Genomic DNA, 16096 nt, shown 5'->3' with positions numbered 1-16096 from the left:
GGTCGAGCTGCAACTGCACAATTCTTTATGGCTAGAGGCATGGCTTGACTCAATTCTTCTGGACCCGAGGGTTTTACCCACTGCTAAGAACAGCTGCCATTAAGGTGGGGAAATCCAAGTCTCTGTGGACTCTCATGTTCCTTCCCTTCTGTAATGTCTAGATGTAGGACGGTTTAGAGTCATGGCTGTAGTCTTCATCTGTTTCTTCCTCATTTCTTTCCCACACGTTAGGTCTCATTACACTGAATCTTACCACCCTCACTCCAAACCTTACTGAGCAAGTAACTCCCCTCATTCCAGAACTGAAGGCTGTTTCTCCCTTCAGGGCTCCAACGTGGCTGCCTGTGCCCTGATGCTATCTCTAACTCACCCAGTGAATTTCTTCTCTGCCAAAACAGTAATGTCGTTTATCTTGCAGTGAACCCATAAGTTTTGAGACTGTCATGGAAACAGGCATGTTTATGTAAACGTGGCATTCTGAACTTGTGCCCCAAGTCACACACAGCCACTTGTTATCAGTAAACCAATGCAAAGAGCCAAGTTATTAGCGAAAAGCAGAAAAAGACACATTCAGTGTATGTGAATAAAATGGATGCAGTAAAGAAACCAGAATAGCTGCTCTCTGGGGGAACGAGGGAAATGTTTATCACAAACTGCCCAGGCGGGAAAGCAGAGAGAACCTATGGGGGAAATTTTCCAATGTTTTAAGGGAAGAAGTGTCTGGGAAGAGGGGAGCCCCTGACCTGGGATAGTCTGCTGTTAAAAGTAGAAGAGATGTCTGTGTGTAAGTGTAGCGAGCTGCGTGAAGCCACACCTGATGGCTATGTGTAGAGAGCTGCGTGGAGTAGCACCTGATGATGCTGGATCCCGCCCTCCGCGATCCCGAAAGCGAGTGCTCTCTGTGATAATCAACTCCTATGGCTAAGGTCTGACTTATGCTATTATCACACAATGATTGTCAGCTGCTTGCATATGCGTGGACCTATGAGCAATGCCCACCTGGCAATCCAGGATTGGAAGCCCAGGCCTACTTAAGGGCTGGGAGAGGTTGGCCCGGGGGAGAGAGGAAGAGAGAAGGAGGGAGAGAGAAGGGAAAAGATTGCTGTGAATAAAGGTCCTGAATAAACTGCTTAGCAAGAAGAGCTCCAGTGTTGCACGTCTTCCTTGCTGGACGAGGGGGACCGTGACAGTTGGTGGCCCGTACGGGGACAAGACAAGTGGTGCCGCGTACGGGGAACCTCCAAACCTCTCTCCGTGGAGCCCAGAACTTGCTGCAGTCAGGGGGTGCACCGGATAATCCTCAGGTAAAGACTGGGGATCCGCGAAAAAAGCGGGTTTTCCCGCTCTCGCCAGTAGAAGGGAGAGTGGGGGTAATAGGGCTGCGACTATAGCAGACGGATCAAAGTGAGAGCCACGACCAAAGTGGACGGTTTAAAATGAAAATAAAAGAAAGAATGGGATTTTAGAATGGGCGCTTCAACATCACACTTGATTTTTCTGGCTCTTAATGAGCTGTTAAGGAGCGCATTGGAAAAGTTTTTGACTAAATGTGACACAATTGCTCCTTGGTTTGTCGTCTCTGGCAATCTTAATGTGTCATCCTGGGACAAGCTTGGTAGAGATCTGAATTTTGCTGCAGAACAAGGTACGCTAAGGAAGGGAGTTAGATTCATGTGGTTTGAATTACCGAGGCCTCCTGAGTTTGCAGTGGAGAGTGAGCAGCTGCGGCTCCAAGGCCAAGCAGCGCTGAGGGTCTGCAAACCTGCAAACACCCAGGACCTGCCTTGAGGACCAACAAGGCCAGAACGCTAGGCCACTCCCACATAGAAGTGCAGCACAACCAGGGCTGTTCTGCGCTGCCACGCCTCCACCTTCCAGCTTGGTTGGGAGGTAGAGTCCCCTCCTCTCTCCAGTCGCTGCTGCGACCTGCGTCTGAGCGCAGCTGGAAAATGGCAGTAAATTGCAGTAAATACCCTTAAGAATGCAACGTCCCCGCTCAGCAGGAAGTAGCCAGACAGACTGACAACGCCCAAATTCCCTAAAACGTGTAAGTGGGGACCCTTCAATGGTTGCAGAGCAGCAAGCCTGCTTCCCTGAGTTCTGCTCCACTCCATGCACCAGTCTGGACCCAGAACGAATGCAGCTGGGGCTAGAAGGCAGCTGGAGCAGAGCTTTGCTAGGTGGCTGTGGTGGAAGGCACATTGCCTCAGCAGTCGGTGCCTAGCCTGGCGGATGCCACAGCAGTGCTAAGAGTATCAGCAAAGCAACAAGTGCTGGAGCTGAGACAAGCTGGAGCACAGACGCCACAGGGCTGCCCGAGAACGCAGCGTAGCTGCGGGACAAGGAAAAGGCAATGGCAGTTTCAGGCTCTGCACACCACTGAAGAGTCTGCAACAGAGAGAATTTAAATCAAGAGACTGCCCTATTGTAAGAGCAGGTACCTGTGGGTACTGTTTTAGCCAAAGGGTTGGTAGAATACCATAGCCCAAATGGGAGGTTGGGTCTAGTGGTGATTGGGAACCTTACTGCTGGCAATCTCAACACCTGTTGTCATGGGCATTTATCTTTAAATCCTGTGTAAGATCAGACAACTCATGAGAATGCAGCATATGGTCACTTAGCAGAAGCAGGATCAGCTGAGCTGCTAGGGAAGCCAAAGAGGTGCACAAGGAGAAGGTGTCTTCCATGCACTCAGCTGACAAGAATGAATGTGCCACGGGGGTATGGCAGCTGGGGTATGTTAAGAGAGGCAAGTCCATACCCTAGTCTGTCAGACATTTCTATCCATCCAGGGCTGTGTGTGACCAGCATTCAGTATGAAACATTAACCCATGCAGCTAATCTGTCTAAAGAATTGTCTAGATATCTTTTAGGTAATTGGTCTGGTGAATTCAAAAACAACTGGAAAAGCTGCGGATGACGATTGCGACTGCAGATTCCACACGCATGGATACCAGCCTGGCAGAAGGACTATCCTCCTGGATCACTCCATGGATCATCTGAAGGAGTGGGCGGGAGTAGGAGCCCTAACAGGCTTAATGGTGCTTGCCTCCCTGGTATGCCTGTGGTGCATTTGTCACATAAGGGTTTCACAGCATCGCAATGCAGTTATGATCATTCAGGCCTTCACGGCCATTGAAGCAGGACAGTTTCCCCAAGTTTGGCTATCTATCTTAAAAGAGATAGAAGCGAGCACAGGATGCGAGGCTTGCGCACTGCACTTGAGGTAAGCATACATCAACCTCAAGAAGAGCAAGTCTGATTGCATGTGGGTTGGTGTCTAACTCCCACCTCTGTAAAAAGACACCGGACAGGTCTAGTGTTCTCTGGGTGAATGACACCTGGACAGACACTAGTAGATGTTCCATTTTTAACAGAGATCAGACCTCTACTCTTGCCTGTTGCTTTACAAAACAAAAAGGGGGAACTGTTGCGAGCTGCGTGAAGCCACACCTGATGGCTATGTGTAGAGAGCTGCGTGGAGTAGCACCTGATGATGCTGGCTCCCGCCCTCCGCGATCCCGAAAGCGAGTGCTCTCTGTGATAATCAACTCCTATGGCTAAGGCCTGACTTATGCTATTATCACACAATGATTGTCAGCTGCTTGCATATGCGTGGACCTATGAGCAATGCCCACCTGGCAATCCAGGATTGGAAGCCCAGGCCTACTTAAGGGCTGGGAGAGGTTTGCCCGGGGGGAGAGAGAGAGAGATTTTACAATTGTCAAAAGGTCCTGAAATAAAACTGCAGTGAGAAGAGCTCCGGTGGTCGCGTCATCCTTGCTGGACGAGGGTGGCCGCGACATGTAAGAATAGGAGGAGCCTAGAGGCCAGCATAGACGTTGGCACCAAAGGCATATGTGAATGGAAAAGCCATAGGTCCCTGTTGCCAGCCATAATGAGAATATCAAATTTAAGCAGGTGAGAACTACTTTTTCAAGTTCCCGAGGGAATGTTGGCTTTTGCCAAACTTTAAGCAGGTGAGAACTACTTTCTCAAGTTCCCGAGGGAATGTTGGCTTTTACCAAACTTTGGGAAAACGAATTTCATGAGACTAATCAATATGTGATGTGGGATTCCCCTCCATATGCTGTGAATACCATTGCTGAATAAAGAAACTGTCTTGGGCCTGCACAGGAAATAGAGGTAAGTGGGGAAAACTAAACTGAATGCTGGGAGGAAGGATGCAGGGCAAGAGAGAAGCCATGTAGCCCCACTGGACATAGACAGCAGGACTTTACCCGGTAAGCCACAGCCTCGTGAACATAAACAGATTACAAGAAATGGGTTAAGGGGCTAGAGAGATGGCTCAGAGGTTAAGAGCATTGCCTGCTCTTCCAAAGGTCCTGAGTTCAATTCCAGCAACCACATGGTGACTCACAACCATCTGTAATGGGGTCTGGTGCCCTCTTCTGGCCTGCACACATACACACAGAATATTGTATACATAATAAATAAATATATATTTAAAAAAAAGAAATGGGAGCCGGGCGGTTGTGGCACATGCCTTTAATCCCAGCACTCGGGAGGCAGAGGCAGGCAGATCTCTGTGAGTTCGAGACCAGCCTGGTCTACAAGAGCTAGTTCCAGGACAGGCTCCAAAACCACAGAGAAACCCTGTCTCGAAAACCAAAAAAAAAAAAAAGAAATGGGTTAAATTAAGAGATAAGAGTTAGCCAATAAAAGCTTGAGTTAATGGGCCAAGGACATGAATAAATAATGCAGGTCCTGCAGTGCAGGTCAAGGTGAGGTCCCCCTCTCATTGACCCATCTTGGCTGGGCTTCAATCTCTTCCCGGCAGGGGGTCTGACAAGTGTTAGAAGGGTGTGAAATCTTTCTGAGAGACAAGCTCCCCTCTCTGATTGGCACCTTGTCCTTCTTTCAACTTGAGATTCCTGAGAAAACTCCCATGGGCTGGGAGAGGGAAGATGTCTATTAATTCACAGTCTTTAGAATATCCTCAGTTCTGCCAGGCAGGTTACAGTCAGAATTTATTGACCACTTATATTCACCAGCATTGGTGGTGGTGGTGGTGGCAATTTACCAAATAAGCCTGACTTTGCTTTCTACCTGGGCAGTAGAGCTTTTATTCCAATCTTTTAACTTGTTTGTGTTTTGAGACTGAGTCTCACAATGTAGTCTTGCCTGATCTGGAATTCATGATAGAGACCAGACTGACTTGAAACTTAAAGATCTGCCAGCCTGGCCTCCAGAGTACTGGGGTAAAAGGTATGTGCCACCATGCTTGGCCTTTTCCCTGAATTTGTTGTTGTTTTTGTTTGTTTGTTTTAAGACAGCATTGGCTCACTACATGCCGCTCGCTGGCCTGCACCTATGTAGGTAGAGGAGGCTGGCATTGAACTCACAGGACTGCCTGCCTCTCCCTCCCAAGTGCTGGGGTGAAAGATGTGCACAGCCACACCTGGCCCTTTTATTCCAGTTTGAATCACTAACACTAACCAGCAGATCACACATTGGCAGTTCACACAGTGACAGACAGCTCAGGTCACAGAATGGCTAAGAAATGGTTAAGAGGCTGCAGGGACCAGAGTCTGTGCTGAAGTCCTGGGTGGGGAGCTGAGGGAGGCCTAAGGGGAAGACTGGAGGGACCAGAATTCTCAGCAGTGCAGGTGTGGAGGTGTCTATTGCCCGCTGGGAAGGCAGGCTGTGGGATGGGGAGTTGGAAGTGGGCTGAGTGTTTGGCCATGAAGAAACTGCTGGAGCAAGGTTGGGGTAGGGGACATGGTTAGCAAGGAGTTGAGAAGTTTCCTGGCTTTTGACAGCTGTCCCTGTCCTGACTCATGCCTGCCACACTTTGGTGTTTTACAGTCTCAGGTTAGGGAATTCCATCCGTTGTGGATCAAAAGGGCCCGTGTCTGGCGTTCTGGTATGATTTGGTATATTTTCCGGCGTTGTTACTTATTGGTGTAGTTAATGTCTCTTGGCGTGCTGGCAGATGGTGGTGTTTGCTTAGGTAAACAAGTTGTTCTTCTGTAAAGATCCCTCTTTCTGGGCCCTGATACTCTGTGTGTCACAAATCAGGTCAAGACTGCAGGCCCTGTCACTAAGGTGTTGTTCAGCACAGTAGTAACCAAGAGCAGTCCCCGCCCACTTCCCTCCTTGTCTCTAGGAGAGTCACAGATTCAAGGGCTGTTTCCTCTAATTCTGTGATCTGTGCCCTTGGGCCCAGAATTCTCAGGACTGGGAATCAATCTCTAACTTTCCAAGTGTTTCTGACATTTCCAAACTCACTGAAAAGGGATGGGTGAGTGGACTTTGCCTCTGTCATAATTGTCATTGTCTTTGGAGTCTTTCCAACTCTTGTTTTAAAAAGCAAGTTTGTGATGGAGCTAGGTGATGACAGCATGTGGAAAGAGAGTTGCAGTAAGGAGTAGGCCCCAGTGGTAGGTCTGCAAGCTTCTCTACAGTTTGGCTGAAGAGGCCTGTTCTCCCTGAGGGAGGAGAAAACAGAGCTAAATATGGGTAAACAAGGAAAGAGAAGGTGGGAACCTGGGAAAATGAGGTAGGAAGTTAAAAGCATATAGTCCATGTGTTAAATCTATCACTATCTTACAATATAAGGGATCCACGGCCTCGCAGAACCATCCCAGATTGGGCTTAGAGTTGTTGTGTATGACAGTGTTTTCTGCGAATCACAAGAAAGCACACATCTATTCACCCCAGAAAGTAGCTCAGAATAGTTCAAAATATTATTAAACCAGAGTCCACTGGTGAACTAATGCATGTTTATTTGGGGGGTGCTTACAAACAGCAGAGACAACTCAAAAGCAGTTACATCAGCAGAAAGCCTGTCCCAGCATGGGTGAAGACTCCTGGCCCCTTGATCTCTTCTACTCAGCTTCTATGCAGCCACACTGCCAACATCTCTTCCAGCACTTTGGTTGGACAGAGGTGACACCCCCAGAAGCTGTTTACTCCATTTTACTCTGTTGATAGGGGTGCTCAATAGTCTTCCAAATTTCTGTACTTTTTAAAATTCTCATGTCTTTTTTCTTTTAAGATTCATTTATTTTATTTTCTGTGGTTGAGTTTTGCTTGCATATCTATGTGTACCACATGTGTTCCTGGTGTCCAGGAATGTCAGAAGATGGTATTGGATACCTTAGAAGTGGCATTACAGATGGTTGTAAATCACCATGTCCGTACTGGGAATTGAACCGGGGTTCTCTGCAAAAGCAGGAAGTGCTCTTAACTTCTGGGTGATCTCTCCACTCAGCCATCCCCAAAATTTCCATTCTTTCTGTATATGTGACCTTTTTGTTTACTTTCTTGGAGCAAACATTTCAATTTGGAAGAATGTGCCACCAGGAGATATTTTTTTAATAATAAAGATGTTTTGACCATCATAGCATCAACACTATGACAAGAACCAATGTAATAATAATCAAAAGATGCCACTATTGCCAGCTGATGGTGGCACAAGCCTTTTATGAGGGCATTTGGGAAGCAGAGGCAAGTGGGTCTCTGTGAGTTCAGACTAACCGGGTCTACAGATTAATTCCAGGACAATCAGAGTTGTGTTACACAAAGAAACCCTGTCATGAAAAACAAAGAAACAAAAAGATGCCACCACATTCAAGTGTGTGCACTTCTTGCCTTCTGTTTCAGTTTTATATTCATTTCTGCTGTTTGTGTTTGAGACAGCATTTATCTTAGTCCTGGCTGACCTGGAACTTGTCGGTAGACCAGGCTGGCCTCGAACACAGAGATCCTCCTGCTTCTGTCTCATGAGTGCTGAGATTAAAGGTGAGTGTTACGTCTGGCCAGCTGTGTTGAATTTCATAATGTGAAGACCACATCAATCTCCAACGTGAACCCAAGGACATGAGACCCCCCCACACACTTTTTTTTTTGTTTCTCTGGAGGTGGCAACATTATGGTTTTGAAGTTTTATTTACTAGGTTTGGAGAGATAACTAAGCATTTCTGAATTCATACTGTTCTTACAGAGGACCAAGGCTCTTTTCCCCATTTCCACATCAGGTGACTCACAGATGCTTGTAAATCCAGATCCCTCTTCTGGCCTCTGAGTACACTACACTCGTGTGCACACACATTAGAAATAAAACGAAACTCTTTAAAACGGAAAAGAAGTATGCCTCTTGTTAATGCTGTTTCTCCAATTTAACAGCTGGTGGCCAAGCTTAACCACAATCAGAAAGTTTTGTCTTAAAATTTTAATTATATTGTAAAGTACAAGGCCTTTGGACTAATTTCAGAGTTGTAATTTTTGGAGGACTCACTATTCTTTGTCTAGCTATTTTGATCTATAATTTTTAGTCTTTAAAAATGTATGTAAAGCCAGAGGTGTTGGAGTTCCTGGAGGTACTGAGTTACAGGTAGTAGATCACCATGCAATGTAGGTGCTGAGATTCAAACTTCAGGTTCTCTGCAAGGGCAGCGAATGCTATTGAACCATCTCTCCAGCTGAGGCTCACTCATCTTACAAGCAGATTTGGCACTGTGCTTACAATATAAAGATATGAACACAGGTAGACAATATTTATGTACCATACATCCCATAAAGATAACTCTCGCCGGGCGGTGGTGACGCACACCTTTAATCCCAACATTTGGGAGGCAGAGGCAGGGGGATCTCTGTGAGTTCGAGGCCAGCCTGGTCTAGTTCCAGCTAGTTCCAGAACAGGAACCAAAAGCTACGGAGAAACCCTGCCTCGAAAATCAAAAAAAAAAAAAAAAAAAAAAAAAAAACTCTCAAAGCTTTTACGATGAAGTAAAAATTTAAAGTATTTTAAGTAAGATACTTTTACTTAGACTATAATTTGTCAGTATTTATGCTAGCCTGTTAATTGCTTATGATTTATAGTCTTAATAAATTTTAATCTAACGTGTGTATGGTTGATTTTTATTTTTTTAATTGTTTTTATTGAGCTATATATTTTCCTCTGTCCCCTCTCTCACTTTTCCCTCCCCTTCTGCACTCTTCCCTAATCCCCACGATCCCCATGCTCCCAATTTACTCAGGAGATCTTGTCTTTTTCTACTTCCCATGTACATTAGATCCGTGTATGTCTCTCTTAGGGTCCTCTTTGTTGTCTACTTCTCTGGGATTGTGAATTGTAGGTTGTTTTTTCTTTGCTTTATGTATAAAAGCTACTTAGGAGTAAGTACATATTATACTTGTCTTTCTGGGTTTGGATTACCTCACTCTATGTGATGTTTTCTAGATTCATCCATTTGCCCGCAAATTTCAAGATGTCAGTATTTTTTTCTGCTGTGTACATGTACCACATTTTCCTTATCCATTTTTCAGTTGAGAGGCATTTAGGTTGTTTCCAGGTTCTGGCTATGACAAACAATGCTGCCATGAACATAGTTGAGTACATGTCCTTGTGGTACTATTGAGCATCCTTTGGGTATGTACTTAAAAGTAGTATTTCTGGGTCTTGACGTAGGTTGTCTCCTAATTTTTTGAGAAATTGCCATACTGATATCCAAAGCAGCTGTACTAGCTAGCGCTTCCACCCAGCAATGGAGGAGTGTTCCCTTTACCCCACATCCTCTCCATCATAAGTTGTCATTAGTGTCTTTGTTCTTGGCCATCCTTAAAGGTGTAAGGACCACTAAGGCATCCAGTCTAGAGGACCAAGCAGCTACCAGATTCTTAGCCTATCAAGTGGGATTCAGGTGTTGTTACTATTTTAGCATAAACTAACTTCATTCACACATACAAACACACACACATGCATGCACACACATGCATGCACGCATGCAGACATACACGCATAAATAAAATCTAAACAAATTCAATTCCTGGCTTCAGACAAACAAAAAAAATGAAGCATATAATAATGGCTGTGACACAGAAAACAAAACTAGGGAAATTTGTAAATGTGATCAGATCTACTGTTAGAATATGGCACTTATAACTATCCTAGGAGCAAGGGAAGGCTAACATATGCTCAGGTGCAAGTAGTTTGAACAGAAGTCAAATTCTAAGAAGATATACAGAAAAATAATGTTACAAGAAAAACTAACATACAATGGATAATTTAATATCAACATATAAGTGATTTTAAGGCTCAGGAGAAGGCTCAATGAGTAAGAGTTCTTGTTACATAAGTGTGAGGCCCTGAGTTCTAGTACCCAGCACCCACACACAAAGCTGCAGGAGGTACATGTGAGCCTGTTGTTACCCTAGTGATTTGCCATGGGATGGGAAGAGGAGAGGAGAAGGCTGATAGCTGCACCTGGCTGCCGATCTAGCTGCAAGTTCAGTGAGAAACCCTGCTTCAAGGGGGGAAAGTAGAGAGTGATGAGAGCAGAGTTCCACATGTCTTCTTCTGACCTCTGCAAAGGTGAGTCATGTACATCACACACAGATATACACGTGGGCGCATGCACACACACACACACACACACACGGGGGGGGGAGGAAGGGGGAGAGCATCCAAAAGTATTTTCTTTTTTATTCACAAAAAAGAATTAGTGTTTTCATACAACGGTGAAACCTAACACTGAGACCAGTAGGAAAATCCAAGATTGACAAAAAGCCCTTTTCACCCTTCCGACTTGAAAACATCATTTGGTAGATGGGTATGTTATAAACATCAATGACTCAGATTTAAAATAAAGGGAGAAGTATTCACTCATACATGGCTTTTAGACATAAAGCAAAGAAAAACCAGCCTACACGCCATAGCCCCAGAGAACATAGAAAACAATGAGGACCCTAAGAGAGACATACGTGGATCCACATAGGTAGGAGAAAAAGACAAGATCTCCTGAGTAAACACGTAGCATGGGGGTCACGGGAGAGGGTAGAGGGGGAGAGGAGGAAGAGGAGTGGGAAAAATGTATAACTCAAAAAAAAACCAATAAAATAAAATAAAAGGAGAAATTACTACCTGATTTGACATAAAAAAAGACATCACCAAGTACATGTAACTATTGATATTTCTCCCTTGGAGCAACTTTCACTGTCAGAAGTTCTTTCTCACTTTTCTTCAGCATTTGTTCTAATTTAAAACCAACACAAGGTGCTGGAGAGATGGTCTCAGTGGCTAACAACCATCTGTAATTCCAGTTTCAAGCGACCTGGCACCTCTTCGCAACTCTGGAAGGCTCCTGCATGCGTGTGGCACACACACATACACTCAGGCATGCACTAACATGCATACATGAGCAATGAACATTGCTTCAATAAACCTTTCAGAATTAAGTCAGTGCACTTTCTTTGTAGTTTTGGAGTTGTTTGTTCAATCTCACTGGTCTCTAGCTCCTGAGATTAAGGAGACTTTGGACCTTAGACAGTTGCAGTGGGATGGGAAGACAAGCGGAGGAGGCTGACAGCTGTGCCTGGTTTACTTTTCAGCTTAATGCTTATTTTCTAGAGAAATTAGAAGTGAGGAGTCCAGAGTTTTACTTTAAAATCTTCCGACTGTTATGATTTTGACATGTGGTGCTTAGCTTGCATTATGTCTGGGCTCCTGGAGAGCAGAAGAGGGCGTTGGATTCCCAGAGACTGGAGTTCCAGGTGGTTGTGAGCCACCATGCAGATGATGGGTATTGAACCTGGGTCCTCTGAAGGAGCAGCCAGTGCTCTTATCTGCTGAGTCATTGTTCCAACTTCCAAAATGTACTTTTAAGAATGAGGTACCAAGCCGGGCGATGGTGGTGCACGCAGAGGCAGGCGGATCTCTGTGAGTTCGAGACCAGCCTGGTCTACAGAGCTAGTTCCAGGACAGGCTCCAAAGCCACAGAGAAACCCTGTCTCGAAAAACAAAACAAAACAAAACAAACAAACAAAAAAAAGAATGAGGTACCAAAAGTCAGATCTTTTATCCCAGTACAGAGGAGGTAGAGGCAGGAAGATCACTGTGAGTTTGAAGCCAACCTGATCTCAGTACTTCCAGGAAAGCCAGGGCTATATAGAGGGACCCTATCTCAATAAGATAGATAGATAGATAGATAGATAGATAGATAGATAGATAGATAGATAGATAGATAGATAGATAGATACAGAAAAGTGAACATATCAGAGAAGCTAAGAAACACATAAACATACCACGACAACAAACCCATTTGTGCTGGTTCTGATTTTATCAACTTGACATAAAGTAGAGTCACCTGAGAAAAGAGAACTCAACTGAGAAGATTCCGGTATCAGATTGTCCTATAAGGACAACTGTGTGGCATTTTCAATACTATGTGGGAGCCCCAGTCCATGGTGGATAGTGCTACCCCTGGGAAAATGGCCCAAGGCTGTATAATAAAGAAGGTTGAGGGAGCTATGAGGAACAAGCCAGTAAGCGGCATTTCTCCATAGCCTGTGCTTCAGTTCTTGCCTCTAGGTGCCTACACTGATTCCCACTTTGATGAAATAAACCTTTTCGTCCTCCATGTTCCTTTCTCCTTCCTTGGGCCCTGATGTTTATCCCAGCAACCTAAAGCAAGCTAGTTCACCATTAATTTACATACAATAATGCTTGCTAATGGTTTAAAAACTTTTTCAAAAAGAGACAGGTCATCAAAGGAGACCTGTCTTGCCAGGCACTGTGGCACATGACTGTTAATTCCAGCACTCAGGAGGCAGAGGCAGGCAAATTTCTGTGGTCTGAGACTAGTTTGGTCTATATAGCAAGTTCCAGGCCATTAGGGGTTGGTTATACAGTGAGACCATGTGTCAAAAAATAAAATGCAAAAATGTCCTCCCACATCACAAGATAAGGTAAATAATCTGAAAACGGTTAGAGATGTAACCATCATAGAATTAAGTGTAAAATGCATTTTTCAACATATTTTCACCTTACCAAGAGGCTACGATCATGTATCTTATTGAAAAACCATAGAAAATTTGTATTTCTAAAGAACAGTATCCAATATATCATGGGAAATATTTTAGTGTTCATAAGGCACTAGAGCCCTGGTCTTCATCTCACACAGCAGGGGCAAAGCTGCAGAAATTACATGTGCCATACCACTGTCATCTGACCACTGCTCTTTACAGACTACAGCAAAAGATATGGGGCTTCCTGTTAGGTTATTTGTAAAATCTGGTAAGCATAAAACATGTTGAGTCATGGCAGTAAACACAGTCCCCTCTCCTTACCAATCTGCCTATTATTTCTAAGATACTAAATTTCTCTTCACTTCATTATTGAAGCCTTTGAAAAAAATTCACAAGTATGATTTCACAAATATAGAATTATATTCAACTCCTGTTAGTCCTCTGCCAAAAAACTAATGCTTCTGAGAAGACATGGCTCACTCACTGTATATGAACACATTTAGTGGAAATTACCAAGTCTATGGTGCACACGATCTTTACCAAGAGGACACAAATATCAACTTATCTTTTAGAATGATTGAAGAAATGACAATAAAAAGGATAAAAATCATTGTAAACACAAATTTACAAAAGAAAAACTCTGTAATTAGATGTATATAACACAGGTAGCTAGCCACATAAAAGAAAAGAAAAAATAGCAAACTTGTAAACATGATCTGACTTATGATTTAGCTTGGTGGTGCTCACCTTTAATCTCAGCACTGGGGAGAAACAGACAGGTAGATTTCTATGAGTTTGAGTCCAGCCTGGTCTACACAGCAAGTTCCAAGAGAGCCACAGCTACATAAAAGAAAGATCGTGTTGTAAAATTCAAAAGGAACCAATCCCCTCAAATGTGTGTATGTATGTATGTATGTGTGTATGTATGTATATCTGTGTGTGTATATGTGTGCATGTATGTATATATGTATGTATGTATGTGTATGTATAATGTATTTAACCCTACCATCTGATTAGATGGGAAGGTTAACATTTGTTATTCTAAAAGTGAATGGAAAATCAATCAAAACTGAAGACAGGTAGGCAAATAGAAAACATCAGAGTCATCAAAGAGAAAAATAAGCATACACATAAAAGAATGGATGTAAATCAATAAGGAAATAAAAGTGGCTATGGCTCAGGAGATGACTCAAGTGGGTTAGGAGAATTTGCTGTGCAGGCACAAGGAACTGAGCCTGAATCCCTAGTACGTACATAGAAGGCGGGTTTTCTTTTTTTTTTTTTCTTTTCTTTTTTTTTTTGGTTTTTCGAGACAGGGTTTCTCTGTGGTTTTGGAGCCTGTCCTGGAACTAGCTCTTGTAGACCAGGCTGGTCTCGAACTCACAGAGATCCGCCTGCCTCTGCCTCCCAAGTGCTGGGATTAAAGGCGCGCGCCACCACCGCCCGGCCAGAAGGCGGGTTTTCATCACAAGCCTGCTTTTATCTTCAGAGCTATATTGGTACAGATAGGTAATAAATCACATCTTCCTGACTACAGTCCAACTCCGAAACCTTTTCAAGAGAGAAAGTGGTGTTATAGAACAAGGAAACATGTTCATAACTCACTAACACACACACCACGTATAATCTTTAAATGGTTTTTTAATTCATGGAAAATAATGACTTAGACATTCATGAAGCATACGTAGTTGGATCTCTGGGAGCTCAAGGCTAGCCTCCTCTATGTTGTGAATTTTAGGTTATCCCGTGCTAGACAGTGCGAGCCTGTCTCAAAAACAAAACCGAAAAACCCAATACCAACAAAAGCAAAAATGAATGAGGCTATAGCCAAGAATGTCAGACTTTGCCCCATGAAACCAGTAGCATAATCTCAATATTCATTTTTAAAAAATCAATGGCTTACTAACTAAAGTGATGAAACAAAATACTTTTTTGTTGTATGTATGTATGTATTTATTTTTCTTGAGACAAGGTTTCTCTATGTAGCTCTGGATGTCCAGGAACTTGCTTTGTCGAGCAGGCATCCTTGAACTCACAGAGATTCTCCTACCTCTGCATCCCAAGTGCTGGCATAAAAGGCACACGCCATCACTGCCTGGAATAATAAAATAGCATTAATAAATACTTCCATATTAAAATATCAACGGGCTGCTAAGTAAAACAAAACCAAATGAAAGATAAAACTAACTCATGTATAAAAACACATCATTCATTAAACTTACACACTAGCTCTTCAGCAAACAAGATGATTTCATTATACTTCGCTTTATTCTCATGATTTTCTTTTGAGATGAAGGTCTACCGTGGTGGGTGAAAGTGATTGTTCCACTTCACCTACATGGATGGATTAGTGCTAATCTGGACCCCAGACATGGATCTTTAAAAATGAACTATATTGCTGGATGTGGAGGCTGACACCTTGCCTGGGAACATCGGGAAAGCTAACGCCAGAAGATGGCCAATTCAGGGTCAACTTAGAATAGCAAAATAGGACGTTTCATTCACAGTATGTATTTTCTGGATAAAGCAAAGAAACACCCACCCACCCAAAAAAGTGTTCAGTCCTTTGTATTGCTGGCATTTGTCAGAATGAGCCTGAGGGATTTTCAAGGGACTTCTCCAGTATTTGCTTTTACACCTGATATGGCACAGATTTTTGTCATTCTTATAGCAGAAAATTAGATCTGAAGTGACTGCACATGTGTGTCAATTGAAGAATCCAAGAATAAGAATATAAAAATGTAGATTCCGGAAACAGGAAATAAAAATATAAAATAAAATAAAAATAAAAATTAAAAATATTAAAATAAAAAATAAAGAAAGTTGTAAGCCTAGGAGAAGAAGAACAGACTGTCTGCAGCTTTCTCAGCAGCTTGAGGGTTAACTATTAACAGTGGGTTATTCCGCTTAATAACCCATAGCTCTATTTACAAGGCCAAAGCATCTCTCTGCAAACTGAGGCTAGCCTACGGATATGAGCTGAGTCAACTTTTAGGAGATGGATATATGACCTGTAGGTTACGCATTATCCCTGCTATGGGAAACCGGCAGCATCAAAGGGGAGAGCACAGGGCTCAGTAAACACCACCTGGAAGTGCCAAGGAAGACAATAGATTAAGTACAAACACTAGTTTAATTGAAAAACTCTGTAAATGAAGATTGTAAAGTAAGGCAATCTGTATCTGAGTTTTACCTTGAGATTGTAAAAATTCCTTTGTTCAGACCTAATGCCTGGTGCCCCTAGTAGAAAAAAAAAAAGATGGGTTCAGAAGCCAGCCATTGCCACAGCCTTACAAAATCCATCTCTGGCTGTGGTCTCAGCTAG

This window comes from Chionomys nivalis, chromosome 1 (genome assembly GCF_950005125.1).
Source record: "Chionomys nivalis chromosome 1, mChiNiv1.1, whole genome shotgun sequence".
Taxonomy (NCBI): domain Eukaryota; kingdom Metazoa; phylum Chordata; class Mammalia; order Rodentia; family Cricetidae; genus Chionomys; species Chionomys nivalis.
This window is presented reverse-complemented; position numbering follows the sequence as displayed.